The 15,189-nt window shown below is 39.5% G+C and overlaps 1 protein-coding gene across 4 annotated transcripts in view; it reads right to left on the bottom strand.

Annotated features, from left to right (window-relative positions):
- The window catches only part of dagla (diacylglycerol lipase, alpha), a 350,361-nt gene that overhangs the window by 323,787 nt on the left and 11,385 nt on the right, over window positions 1-15,189 (bottom strand). The window lies entirely within an intron of this gene.

The raw sequence follows: 15,189 nt of genomic DNA, 5'->3' as shown, positions 1-15,189 counted from the left end.
TCAGAAATAATTCGAGGTAATATATTTTCTAATCTAGTGGCCAAAATTTTACTAAAAATCTTAAAATCTGTATTCAGCAAGGATATAGGCCGATAGGATGCACATTCAGTGCGGTCTTTATCTTTTTTAAGAATTAAAGAAATACAGGCTTCATAAAAAGATTGTGGCAATTTACCTATAGTTAACACATCTTTAAAAGTTTTACAAAGCCAGGGAGAAAGTATAGAGGAAAAGGATTTTAAAAATTATACAGTATAACCATTCAGACCAGGAGCTTTACCGGAATTCATTGGAAAAAGTAGCCTTTTTTATTTCAGTTTCCGTAATAGGTGCATCTAGGAATACACTATCCTCTGTTTATAATTTTGGGATATTCAATTTTCTTAAAAATTCATCTATTATAGAAGAATCCTCAACAAATTCTGATTGATATAAAGAATTATAAAAATCTTGAAAGGCTTTATTTCTCTCTTTATGGTCGATCATCAGAGTGTCATCTCGTTTACGAATCCTAGTAATTTGTCGTTTAACCGAAGCAGTTTTCAATTGATTAGCCAATAATTTGCCAGACTTATCTCAGTGTACATAAAAGTGGGTTCTAGATTTAATTAACTGATTTTCAATCGCAGAGGATAATAACAAACTATGTTCCATTTGAAGTTCAACTCTTTCTTTATAAAGTTCTTTGCTGGGGGTCACTGAATAAATCTTATCAATTGCTTTGATTTTATCAACCAATGTTAATATTTCAGAATTAGTTCGTTTCCTAACTCCAGCAGAGTATGAAATAATCTGTCCATGAATAAATGCTTTAAAAATGTCCCATAAAATTCCACTAGAGATCTCTGCTGTAGAATTTGTTGAGAAAAACAAATCAATTTGTTGTTTAATAAAATTAAGAAAGTCTAAGTCCTGCAATAAAATAGAGTTGAACCTCCAAGATTTAGCATTAGTAGATGAGTCCATTGTCTTAATAGATAGCTTCAAAGGTGCATGGTCAGAAATGGTAATGGAGTCATATTTACAATCAATAACATCTGTAAGTAAACGGTGATCAATAAAAAAGTAATCAATTCTTGAATAATTTTGATAAACATGAGAAAAGTATGAAAACTCTTTGTCATTGGGGTGTAAAAAACGCTAAATTTCAGAAATTCCAGAATCAATCATAAAGGAATTAATAAGAGAGGCCGATTTATTCGGAAGAGCTTGGGTGGGCTTAGATCTATCCATCGAAGGGTTTAAACAACAGTTAAAATCCCCACCCATTATCAGCATGCACTGATTCAAATTAGGAAAGGATGTAAATAGACACTTAAAAAAATCAGGACAATCAGTGTTTGGAGCATAAACATTAACTAAAACAACTTTTTGATTAAAAAGTAGACCAGTAATAAGCAAAAATCTACCTTGTGGGTCTGAAATTGTTTCATAATGTATAAAGGAGGTTGTAAAGTCTCAATAGCTTTTGAGCAACAAGAGCAGTGGTCCCCAACCGATATGATTTGGCAGTATGAAGTGATATGAGTCAGCTGACTAATATCGCTTCATACCGCCAAATCATATTGTTTCCTCGTGACCCGTAGCTCATGCTTTGTGGCCTGGTACCGGTCCACGGCCCGGTGGTTGGGGACCACTGAACAAGAGGATCCACTGACCTGACCTTTTAAGACTAGCAAAATTTACTAAGTTTGTTTGGAACAATGACAAAATACCTCTACTGCTTGGCTTGATATACAGATTGCCCCTAATGGAGCCTGGTTATTCTCTTGCCTCCTCATATGGTTGACGAAGATAGTAAGAGATTTGAAAGTAGGAGGGTGAGGGAGAAATGCGAAATGATAGGAGAAGACTGGAGGGGGTGTGGTGAAGTTAAGAGCTGGAAAGGTGATTGGCAAAAGGAATACAGAGCTGGAGAAGGGAAACGATCATGGGACGGGAGGCCTAGGGAGAAAGAAAGGGGGGAGGGGAGCACCAGAGGGAGATGGAGAACAGGCAGAGTGATGGGCAGAGAGAGAACAAAAGGGGAGGGGGAAATAAATAAATCAGGGATGGGGTAAGAAGGGGAGGAGAGGCATTAACAGAAGTTAGATAAGTCAATGTTCATGCCATCAGGTTGGAGGCTACCCAGAAGGTATATAAGGTGTTGTTCCTCCAACCTGAGTGTGGCTTCATCTCGACAGTAGAGGAGGCCATGGATTGACATATCAGAATGAGAATGGGACGTGGAATTAAAATGTGTAGCCAATGGGAGATCCTGCTTTCTCTGGCGGACAGAGCGTAGGTGTTCAGCGAAACGGTCTCCCTGTCTGTGTCGGGTCTCACCAATATATAAAAGGCCACACCAGGAGCACCGGACCAGTCGACTCACAGGTGAAGTGTCGCTTCACCTGGAAGGACTGTCTGGGGCCTGAATGGTGGTGAGGGAGGAAGTGTAAGGGCAGATGTAGCACTTGTTCCGCTTACAAGGATCTGTAATCCAAGATGACAGCGCAACGCAGCTTGCAGTGGCCACTCCGGAGCTGATTATCTGTTATTTGTGAAGCAGGGTGCCGTGCGCAATCATAGTCGGATGAAAAACAGACGCAGGAGCATGGAGGAACATGTGGAAATCTCCAGGAAGACCTTCTTCATTGCTGCTGCTGCTGTGAGGTCCGGGTCTCTACAGGGAAGAACAGGCCCCCAGTCCTCGGGGTCGCGTTGCCGATGGCCATTGGCAGGGGCGACTTAATACGCTTGGCAGAGGATGGTGCTCGGAGGGGATGGTCAGAGGCCCGGAGGTTCGACGGACTCGGAGTCTGCTGCGGTCGGAGCGCTTTCACTGTGTGCTGTGTCTGCGAGACTGGGTCCGACGGAGCTTTCATTGTGTGCTGCGTCTGCGAGGCTCAGTCGGGTGGCGCTGTGGAAGTCCATAGCAGGGGTATTCCCTTCTGCCGACTGTGTGGGACGACGAGTCTATCGGGACCCTGAGGACTTGTGGAAACTGTGTGGTGGTTTCTTTTGAACTTACAGTCTTTTAACATCTTTGGACTATTTTTACTGTGCCCATGGTCTGTTTTTTTTATCAATTATGCTATTGTTTGCACTGTTGTAACTATATGTTGTAACTATGTGGTTTTGTGCAGGTCTTGTAGCTTTAGTTTTTGGTCTTGTTTTGTCTGGTGGGATTGGAGCTCCTTTCCGGGGAACGCGCTAAGATGGTAGCACGATATTAATACGCAGCAGCCTCTCCGGACTCTGGATTGGGGATTGCCAAACATTATCTGGATTTTCTGGTGTAGTCTGTTTTGTTATGTGCTTTTGTGATATCATTCTGGAGGAACACTGTCTCATTTTTAACTGCATTGCATTTGTGGTTTCTAAATGACAATAAACTGAATCTGAATGTGCCAGGAGGGAGATCGGTGGGAAGGGATGGGGGGGACGAATGGTCAAGGGAGTCGCGTCAGGAGCGTCTCCCATTAATTCCATGTCCAATTCCCATTCTGATATGTCTATCCATGGCCTCCTCTACTGTCAAGGTGAAGCCACACTCAGGTTGGAGGAACAACACCTTATATACGTCTGGGTAGCCTCCAACCTGATGGCATGAACACTGACTTCTCTAACTTCCGTTAATGTCCCTCCTCCCCTTCTTACCCCATCCCTGATTTATTCCCCTCTCCCCTTTTTGTTCTCTCTCTGCCCATCTTCCATCTCCCTCTGGTGCTCCCCTCCCCTTTTCTTTCTCCCTAGGCCTCCTGTCCCATGATCCTTTCCCTTCTCCAGCTCTGTATCCCTTTTGCAATCACCTTTCCAGCTCTTAGCTTCACCCCACCCCCTCCTGTCTTCTCCTATCATTTTGCATTTCCCCCTCCCCCCCACTACTTTCAAATCTCTTACTATCTTTGCTTTCAGTTAGTCCTGACGAAGGGTCCTGACGTCGACAGTGCTTCTTCCTATAGATGCTGCCTGGCCTGCTGTGTTCCACCAGCATTTTGTGTGTGTTGACAGAATTTCCAGCATCTGCAGATTTCCTCGTGTTTGCATTATGCCCTTTAAGATCTTTTACTGCATTTTGACAACAAATCTCTGTATTTTCAATAAATAATTAATGAAACAAATAAGGATTAGTAGAGGATGGTGGCAGTTTGGTAAATGATCAGCCATAATCTTACTGTGCCACTAGAAAAGGGGAAACATGGCCTACTCCTATTTGATACATTCCTAAAAACTGAAACTTATACAATAAAAATAACAATCACTTCTAATTAATTATGCCAAAAATAAAACCAACAATTCACACAAGGAAATAGGCTTTCCAGAAATAAATCAACTCATCTTTTCAGAAAATTAAATGAAATAATCTACATTGTTGAAAATGGAATCTCCACTGTGACCATTAAGGGCAGAGCTTAGGATGGTGGAGCCTAACGGCAACTCCTTTGCTTGCATCTTTGGAAACAGCTCTATTTCTGTCTTTAGTGTCTTTTATTTTCCTTTTCAGAGTTCTTTTAAAGTCCCTGATCTGGAGTTACACACTGACTTCGGTTCTTTGTGGAAATGAGCACTCAGGGCCTCATGACCAGCTTTTCAATATACCAAGGACACTAGCACGCCTTCAGGGAGATGGATTTTCATGGCTCTGGAGGTGGGAGGATTCAAGGTCAGTGCCACCGCCTGGTGTGCATTGGGAGTACACGGAAGATCAAAAGCAATGAGCTGGCTGCTGGCTGTGTGCCCAAAGAGCCGAGATCTTTGGGCACAGAGCTTGGAAGAAGCAACGCAACAGGCTTTTAACACCATAAATGGGCGAGTTGTTTTATGTCTCCTGTGAAACTGGGACACCTCCTTTTCCCTTATTAGGGAGAGAGAGAGCCTGTGGTATGTCAAATTATTGGGTGAACAATAAGTCTTTGGGGTACTGCAAGTTTGTGTCTTTATTGATGCTTTGCTGCATGCTAGAGTGGCTGGTGGAGGATGAAGATGCTTTTTTGCTAGGGGAGGGGGGATCATTGCTTATGCGTGCAAGGGGGAGCTTTGGGGTTCTAACATTTAACTGTCATTCATTCTTTGGGGCACCTCTGTTTTCGTGGATGTTCGCAAAGAAAAAGAATTTCAGGAGGTATATACATTTCTCTTATATGAAATGTACCTATTGAAACAGATTACTAAATTCTGGAAACTCAATGGTCCTGAAGAACATAACAAATTGCAACTAAAAGAAATCTTACCATACTACAATAATACTAGTTAGACACAAACCAAAATCAGTGACAATCATAACTCTAATCAATGCATATTCATTTTCATCTACAGGTAGATGGGGTTAATAGATAAAGCAACCCTTTAACTTCATCAAATGCCCAGACTTTTGTAAGAATTAGTTTACAAATATACAAAAGTGACAAGTACATCTGTATTCATTCTTTGAACATTTTATTCTTTCATCGGCCTTTACTGAGAGCAAGTAAATGGATAAACAAAGTACCATTACTAATCCTTTGATAAGATTTTGTTTATACAGACAAATGAAGACAATCCTTTTATTTAATAGCCCAATATTTGTCTTGAATGTTGATGCAGGTAATAAAATAAAAATAACAATAACTGCACCCAGAACACAACTCAACTGTTACTTGTGCACAAGGAGAACATGGCCCCTGTCACCAGACTGTTCCAAAGCCAAGCCAGAAAAATGCTATTTTTATACAGAGCTGGCTTATCAGTGAATGTTTGAATCCTTATTTGCAAGATCAATTGCCATTTACAATGGAGACATTAAGAGTCAGTAGAAATTACAAGCTGACAACCAATGACACTTTGAAGTTAGTAAAGCAATTGTCCCATAGTTGTTGGGTGTATTTCACATTCTTTTGTTATTCTTATCTCATCTGCCTCTGGCACCCCATACTTTGTAAACAGAAGCTATGTTCTTCTACGTTTTTTACACAGTGCCAGTCATTCTCACCTATCTTGTCCGCAATCGGCAAGGTTGGCTCCTGCGGTCTCACTTCAAAGGTCTCACCTGACTACAACTTGCCTGGCTGTTGCCTTACCACAATATCCACAGTACACCCTGTTTGTATTCTGGATGCTAGACAAATAGCACCTCAACTCAAACAGTAGACTTTTTGAGATTATTGGCAATGAAGTAGAACAAGATGTTATTAGTCAGAGGTACAACACAGAAGCAGGTCCTTCATCTCATCTGTCCATGCAGACCTTTTAGCACACATATCCCAATCCAGTCTGTCAGCAATAGGTCCATATCCTTCTGTGCCTGTCCAAATGTTTCTTAAATATAATGATTGCATCACCATCCACCACCTCCTTTGGCAGCAAGTTCTACCCATCAACCATTTAACAAAAAACCCGTTCCGCTGAAATCCTATTCTTCTCACCTCCTAGTTGAGCCTTTTTTTGATGTTTACCTTGGGAACACATGCTCCCTGATGTGCTTATTGATGATTCAATTGGTTCCTGATTTCTGTGATCATGCTCCCAGAAATAACAGGTTACAGCATTACTTTGTATGCAAATTGAAAAGTGGTGCAGCAACATTCTCCTCTCAAACCATATTATTATCACTTATTCCTCAAGCCACCCAGCACTCAGCTGATACAAACAAGGAGTGGATATTTTCAGCATCAGCTACATCCAGGAAATATTGGAAGCAGATATAGTACTTCTTATTCATATCACAGGTTACATAAAACTATTTATTTCAGTGTCTATCTGCTGTGAGCTTTAAAGAAACTTTCCTGTTCAGTAATTCACAAGTCCTTATACATACTGTTACTTCACCTCTGTCATACAGCACAGAGAAACCCTTCATTCCACGAAGACTCTGCCATAATCATAATAATCATTAATCCTATATGCATCATATTTAATCGCCCATTTCCATCAATTCCCCCTAGATTACACTACACTCCCACCTATTATGAACAGTTTACAGTGACCAGTTAGCTTTAACCTGTACATTTTTGTTACATGGGAGGAAATTAGAACACACAGAATCCGACACATTCACGTGAGGAACATGCCAACACCACAGAGAGAGCATCCAAGATCAAGATTTAACATAGGTTCTGGAGTTCTGAGGCAGATGCTGCAACATTATGTTCGTCCTTCTATTAAGATGTCAATACACCTCACAAGCAACAATTCCTCTCCCACATCAATCATTTGGATTGGGTAAGCCCAGACCCCTGGCTAAACAGCATCCATTTTGATCACTCCAAACATCATCGGGATCACTGAAACATCACTTAACTTTCTAGTTGAATCAATCTTAATATCTTCTGCATTTCCTTTACTCTCCAGCTCTCTCTCCTGAAAAACCTTCCTTCCATTCAATCTAGCTCTATTCCCATTCCTGCTTAATATAATTATTCTTACCTCCAACATGTGCATTCAAATTCCTAAAAGACCTAGGTAGAGGCCTTTGGCCCAGGTCATTGTGTTCAGACATCCGTGCAAGTCCTGAAGTTGAGGCCTGATGGTCAAAACTGTGATCAACAAGTCCTGGGGCAAGTCCAAAGTTAAAGGCCCGATGTCTCTGAGTGAAAATTGGGGGCCAAGAACAGGCAGCTCAGAGGTAGCCTGCCCTGGGATTGGAAGCCTGACTGTGTGTGTGAATGGGTGGGTGCAGAAGGGGCTTGTTTTGTTCTTGTTGCTGCTTGTGTTGTTCTGCTGAACACTGTGGAGATGTAATATTGGCATTGGAATGTGTGGTGACACTTGTGAACTACTCCCAGCACATCCTTGATTATTGGTTGTTAACACAAATAACATATTTCACTGTATATTTTGATGACATTCAATAAATAAATCTAAATTTGATTCTTAAATAACAATCCTACAGACGATATAATATTGCAATTTATTGACAAAGCATTGAGCCTCAACTACATCCACAAAAACTTATAACTAGATTATCAAGGATTTACTCTAACCTTTCCAAATCTGCAATTTTTTCACAACCTAGTTAGAACTGTTAATTAATAAAATGACATATGAAGCATTTTGCAGATTTTGTGGATTTTAATGACTGCCTAAGTAGTAAGTATACAAAGATTGATCTTGATTTGGTGAGAGTTGTCTGCTTCAGTAGATAAAATATCAATAACTACTATGAATGCTAAAATGTGTGCAAATGTGGTAATTTGAATATAATCTCAAAAGACTGCTACTGGAAGATTAAACCCAGAATATAAAATTACAACGCACATGCTTTATTTTGGTTATGCATAATATAGTTCCTTATAGAAAACAAAGATTTTCTTTTATTTATTTAAATGGCCAACACTAAGACACAATGACATATTTTATCCGGTAATCCTGAACTTTGAATCTACCTCTCAATAATTTTGAAAATTAACTTTCATCAGATTTTACATTGGTTAAGTTTCACCACATTGATAAATGAAATGTCAACCACCATGAAACATGTTCAATTATTAGGTATATGGAATATAATGCAAAAAGAATCATGATTACCTTTTCTACTTATTGCACAACCCCCAGAAATGTATAGTAGAAAACCATGTACAAGTTGGATTTTAAAATAGATATAAAGAAAAGTAAAATCATAAATATATTATAAAGTTTAACAGTGCACAGACTTATGTATATTTTATGTATCTTCCCTTCTTAAGCGAATATGTTTTTTTCCCTAATTATCCATTATCAGCCATCAGCTTTTTTCTTTGGTATTTGGTAGGGGGTTGACTTTTTTTATATAAAAAATTTCTTTTATGATGTATGACCTATCTTTAAATTTTTGATTACAGAGTGGTATACCTTTATGTGATATGCTATAACATTTTGATCAATTTTATTACAATATACGAACGTACACAATTTATGTTGCGATGCATCTATGTGTTGCACTCTATAAATCTTGTTTTTTCTTCTGAATAAAAATATTATAAAAGGAAAGAAAGAAAAGATAAATATGGACACTACTACAATTAAAAAATATTGAAATAGTTTTTGAAATTTTGGGTATTTGAAAGTCTTAAGAAGCTCTTTGTAGGCTTTTTAATATGAAATGTTGCATACAGAATAAGTATATTCACTGTCCCCCATTTTTGTCTTCAGAGTAAACACATTGAATTTCAAATATAAACAGGAAACGCTGGAAGTATTCTTCAAAACAAGCAGCAGCTATAGAGAAAAAAATAAGTTAATCTTTTTGAGCTTTCTACATTTCAAAAGGACGAGTATTACTATAACAAGCAGTTTTCTCTCCTGTCCATAAAAACTGGTGTAGGTTGGCCTCCATTAGTCTTGATAGACTATGGATTTGCGCCTTGGAAAGTTTCCAGGGCACAAGCCTGGACAATTTTTTTTTTAATGGAAGACCGGCAGTTGTCCAAGTTGCAAGTTTCCCCTCTCCACGCCACCAATGTTTTCCAAAGGAAGGGCATAGGACCCATACAGCTTGGTACCAGTGTTATCGCAGAGCAATGTGTGGTTAAGTGCCTTGCTCAAGGACACACACGCAGCCTCAGCCAAGGCTCAAACTAGCGACCTTCAGATCACTAGACGAACGCCTTAACCACTTAGCCATGCGCCAACACAAAAACGGGTGTACACTGCATATGAATCAGAAATTACCAGCCTTTTAACTCAGTCTAACTGAATCATCCATCAGTTGCATTTCTGACAGATCCCATTTCTATGAGAAGTGTAATCCTTTATATCAGAAAAAATTCATAATACAATATTTTCACAAAATCTACATCTTCAGTTCTCTGGGAGATTCTTGGCCTTTCTCACTCCATTTACTTTCTCATCAGCATTTAAAGAATGCTGGATTTAGCCCTTTAATTATCATTTACTGATGTTAACAAACTTCATAATACAGTATCAATTTATTCTGCAAAGTGCTCCATTTATCTTCTAACTTCCTGGAAAGGGTTCCATTTGCATTACTGACTTGAGGAATACAGCCCTTCCCAGGTTACAGCAGGCATCCATTCTTGTAAACTACAATTTTCATAACCTGCACAGTTTGCAAGGGCAGAAGTGCAGCCACAAACTGAGTTCCCACCCAGTAGATGTCTGCAATCCCACAGCAGCTGGAAAATCAAAATCACTGGTCTCCCAAATGCTTGTATGTACATACAATACATGTGAATAGCTAGGGTGTCTAAAACATTTGTGCAGTATTGCATCTGTCAACATGGAGCAGAGAGCAAATTTGTAAATCTGGCGGGATCAAAGGATGTTGGGAATCATGAGAGTGGAGCGCCACAGGAGGGGTGTTGGACCGGTGGTAGCAAAAGAGTGCCAGGGCAGGAATTGGCACGGGTGCAGACACACCCAGTCCTGGAGACCAGGCAAGGTCATTTGATTCCAAACAACTAATCTACTGATCATTACAGTATGTCTCTCCGATGCTTCCCGCTCCCTCCCCTCAATAAATTGTGACTTGGAGGCACAGTTCCCTGAGGCTGTATCAGAGTGAAACTTACTTCAACTATAGTTATAGCACCAAGACCTATAAATTTATACCTGAGGTATTAAATCAAAATCCCAACTTCCTACTCAAGAGTACACAGTTGTCTATCTATTATTGTTTAACAAGTGCTGCAGTAACTTTATTAAAAAGTTACATTTCCTATGAGGCTTCCCCACCCACTCTCCAAAAAAAAATTGTACTGAAGAAAATACAGGTTGAATTATTTAAATAAAACTACATAAAAACTGACCTTACAGATCACAGCATATTAAATATTTGCTCAGCTACTTTCAAAATGAACTGAAGGTACCAAACTCCACTGCTTCTTCAAATAGTGAATTCCAGACCCTATCAGTCACAGAGTGAAAAAAAATTGTAATACTCTCTTATTCCTTCCACCTACTTGTGCCCCCTTAGTTATTGATCTTCTCTGAAGACTAATAACTTATGGGGAGCATCTGAAGGCTCTGGACCTGTACCTGCCGAAGTTTAGAAGATTGGGGGTGGGTGAAATCTCATTGAAACCTATTGATTATTGAAAGGCCTAGATAGATAGAGTGGATGGAGAGAGGGTATTTCCTATAGTGGGTGAGTCTAGGACCAGTAAACACAACATTAGAATACAAGGACATCCCTTCAGAGCAGAATCAAAGAGGAATTTCTTTAGCAAGAGTATGGTGAACCTGTAGAATTCATTGCCAGAGATAGCTGTGAAGGCTAAGTCATGGCATATATTTAAAGAGGAGGTTGATGGGTTCTTAATTAGTAAGGGTCTTAAAGGTTACAGGGAGAAGGCAGGTGAATGGGGTTGAGAGGGAATGGTGGAACAGGCTCAGTGGGCCACAATGGCCTAATTCTGTTCCTATGTCTTATGGTAGGTTCTTCCAAATCACCCTTCTAATCTAAGCTATTCGAACACAGTGATTAAATCTCTCATAAATTTCTTCTGTTCTTGAAAAACAAACACAACCCATCCATCAAGACCTTCTTCATCCACTTACTTCTCCAGTCCTGGCAAAATCCTCTGTACCTGCTCTAACACCAGTATTTCCTGCACATTGGGAACCAGAACATAAAGCAGTGCTAAGAGCCCTATCAATTAGCGTACAAGAAAGCTCACAAGAAAAATATTGGCACAGACAAAGTGAATCAAATGAATGACATGTAATTTTTAATTTGGTAATACCCTAAATATGAATGGTGCAAAATATAGGCACGACTCTTTTTCAAACGTTCAAGAAACAAAATGCAAGAAATATTATAAGACCCAGAGGACCTCCAACTGATTTGCACACATTATAATGCAAGGGCATTATACAATGCAGAGCATATGCTTTATTCTATTACTTCCTTACTTTTAAAACCATAAACCTAATTACTGTAATTAAACATAACGAAATCACTCAAATGTTTAATTGCTATTTGTAGACTAGAAGGTGTTTGTACTTGTGGGATCACTGCTCAAACAAAGAGCATTACATACAATCCTTCCTCTCCTTTTTCTCTTTAGTACTTTTAATTGTATATCTGTAACCTCAAAACCAAACAAAGATGGAGTTTGCAAAAAATCCTTTGCACCTAGCACTGTCCAGGCATCCAGGCATATTTATTTATTTACTGAGATGCAGCATGGAAGAGCCCCTTCCAACCTTCAGAGCCACACCACCCAGCAACCCAAACCGAATCCCAGGACAATTTACAATGACCAATTAACCTACCAACCAGTACATCTTTGGACTGTGGGAGAAAACCAGAGCATCCACAGAAAACCTACATGGTCACAGGGAGAACATACAAATTCCTTACAGAGGCAGGAATTGAACACAGATAGCTGGCACTTGTTAAACATTGTGCTGACCACTAAGCTACTGGTATCTCATAGGATTGTAACACCATGGACATCTACAAATACAGTGAAACTCTCTTCAGCTATTTTTAAAGCTTAAAAGTTTTTTTTAATGAAAGAGGGATGAAAGGTTGCCTGGGGATGGAATGAAAGCAAAGTTGAGGTTACAACTTGATTCGCCATTATTTCATTGAATAATATAGTGGGTTCAAGGAGTTTCTCCAGCTCCTAATATAGGTGCTCATAAACTAGTATTTTCACTGTTGGCAATATTTGACTTTTTTAAATAACTGACAGAACTCCAGAATAACAGTTATATTTTTCATTTTAAAAACTTTGAATTAAATTTCAATGTACAAAATGACTATTACAAATTTTGAGAAGTCAGAATTTTGTTTTACATAATGTGAATATAAAAGATGTGGACTAAGACATCAATAACTACAAGATGCCTGAAAAAATAGCTCCACCAGAAACCATTCTGGCTACAATTTCAGGTCTGAGTCAGTCAGACTTTAGGAACACGAATCAGTTTATTGGCAAAGGATAATGGAATTTAGTATGCAAGACTCTTGTACTTTAAAGAAAACTAATGGATCCTTTAATATTCTTATAACCATTCCATCAAATCACAGCTTAACTATGAGAAAAAACTGGTTATTTAGATTGTAGTAAAAGTGAACTTTGTTTTTTGCATTTGTATACAATAAAAGTAAAATGAAATATAACGTTCCTTAATCTGTCTTAAATTGGCAATTTGCCTTTGCAAATGTAAAGGACATTAAAGGCTAAATTTCATTTTAGTCATATCTCATACTTCATTGAGGTGAGTACTTATGATAATTATTTCCTACAAAACACAAGAAAATCATTAACAACCCAAATCTACCCCAACATAAAGTGAACACATGAATGAAAAAAGTAGACCTAATTGCTGACAAAGGATCTCAGCCCAAAATGTCCATAGGTGCTGCCTGACCTACTGAGTTCTCAGCATTTTGTGTGACAAGTTGCTGGAGTTGCACTTATCAAGATAAGTAGATAGAATGCAATCAATTCTTGAATTGTGTTGTAGATGATGGAAAGATTGGGATTGTCACAGGGGATCAACTCATCTGAGAATACTGAGCTTCCGACTTGCTCTGGTAGCCATTGTATTGACACGGCTAGTCCAATCAAGTTTTTTGTACCTGGGACGCTGATGGTTGAGGATACAGTAATTTCTTGATTAGACTACCCCTCAATGTCAGCAAAACAAAAGAGTTGGTTATTAACTTCAGGAAATGGAGGGTTGGGGTTGATGGGAGGTATACATGCTCCTATTTATATCAACAGTGCTGAGGTTGAGCAGGCTGTGAGTTTCAAGTTCCCAGGAATGAACAGCACCAACAACCCACCCACCCAGGTCCACCCATATTGACACCATAGACAAGAAAGCTCACTAGTACCTTTTCAGGATTTGGAAGAATTTTACATGTCCCATAAGGCATTCGTACTGTGCAAAAGTCTTATGTGTAGCTATGGTGCCTATGGCTTTTACATAGTACTGTAGTAACTTAACACCAAATTTCATGACATGTGAATGATGATAAACCCAATTCTGACATGGGTCTCTATAGTGGACTGACAGTGGGAAGGGGAAGGGAAAGGGAGAGGGGAAGGAGCGAGGAGCACCAAAAGAGACATTCTTTAATGATCAATAAACCAATTATTTGAAATCAACTGACCTTGTTTGGTGTCTCAGAGCTGGGTGTGTCTGCACCTGTGCCAACCCACCCTGGCACTCCTTCTCTACCACATGTCCCACACCCTTCCTTCAGCGTTCCACCCTCACCATTCCCAAAATTCTTTGTTCTCACCAGATTTACCAATTCACTCTCCACTTCATGTTGACAAATACAGTACTATGCTGAACACAGTACTGTACCTAAAACTTTTGCACAATACTGTAGGAGCACAATTAGGCTATTTAGCCCATTGAGTCTGTTCTGCCATTCCATCATGGCTGATTTATTGTTCCTCTGAATCCTATTCTTCTGCCTTCTCCCCATAAACTTTGATGCTCTGATCATGTATGTGTGGTATGGCAATTGTCCCATATCAGACTGCAAAACACTCCAGCGGGTAGTGAAAACTGCCCAGCGGATTATTGGCACCCAATTGCCCACCACTGAGAACATCTACCATAAATGCTGCTTGTGCAGGGTGAAAAGCATTATCAAGGATGCATCTCACCCTAACCATGGACTTTTTACTCTCCTCCCGTCCGGTAGGTGCTACAGGAGCCTCCGCTTCCACACCAGAAGGCATAGGAAGAGCTTCTTCCCTGAGGCTGTGACCCTGCTGAACTTCACATCACAGCGCAAAGCAGTACTGCACCCATACTGTACAGGCTCAGTACTTTTATATTTGTGTGCTGTAGCACTTTTTATTTGCAGTTTTTTGTAAATAACACTATTCTTTGCATTTCTGGTTAGATGCTAACTGCATTTCATTGGCTTTGTATCTGTACTCGGCACAATGACAATAAAATTGAATCTAATCTAATCTAATCAACCTCTGCCTTAAATTTACCCAATGACTTGGCCCGCATAGCCATCTGTGACAATGAATTCCACAGATTCACCACCCTCTGGCTGAATAAATTTTTCCTCACCTATGTTCTAAATGGACATCACTCAATTCTGGGGTTGTGCCATCTGGTCCTAGACGCTCTTATTATAGGAAACATCTCTCGACATCCACTCCATCTAGGCCTTTCAATATTCCATAAATTTCAATGACTTACCCCTCATTCTTCCTAACTCCTGTGAGTATAGGCCCAGAGCTATAAATCACTCCTCATATGTTAACCCTTTCATTCCTGGGATCCTCTCCAATACTAGCATCT

The sequence above is a fragment of the Hemitrygon akajei genome, chromosome 6 (genome assembly GCF_048418815.1).
Source record: "Hemitrygon akajei chromosome 6, sHemAka1.3, whole genome shotgun sequence".
Taxonomy (NCBI): Eukaryota; Metazoa; Chordata; class Chondrichthyes; order Myliobatiformes; family Dasyatidae; genus Hemitrygon; species Hemitrygon akajei.
The sequence above is the reverse complement of the archived record's forward strand: the minus strand, read 5'-3'. Positions and strand labels throughout refer to the sequence as shown.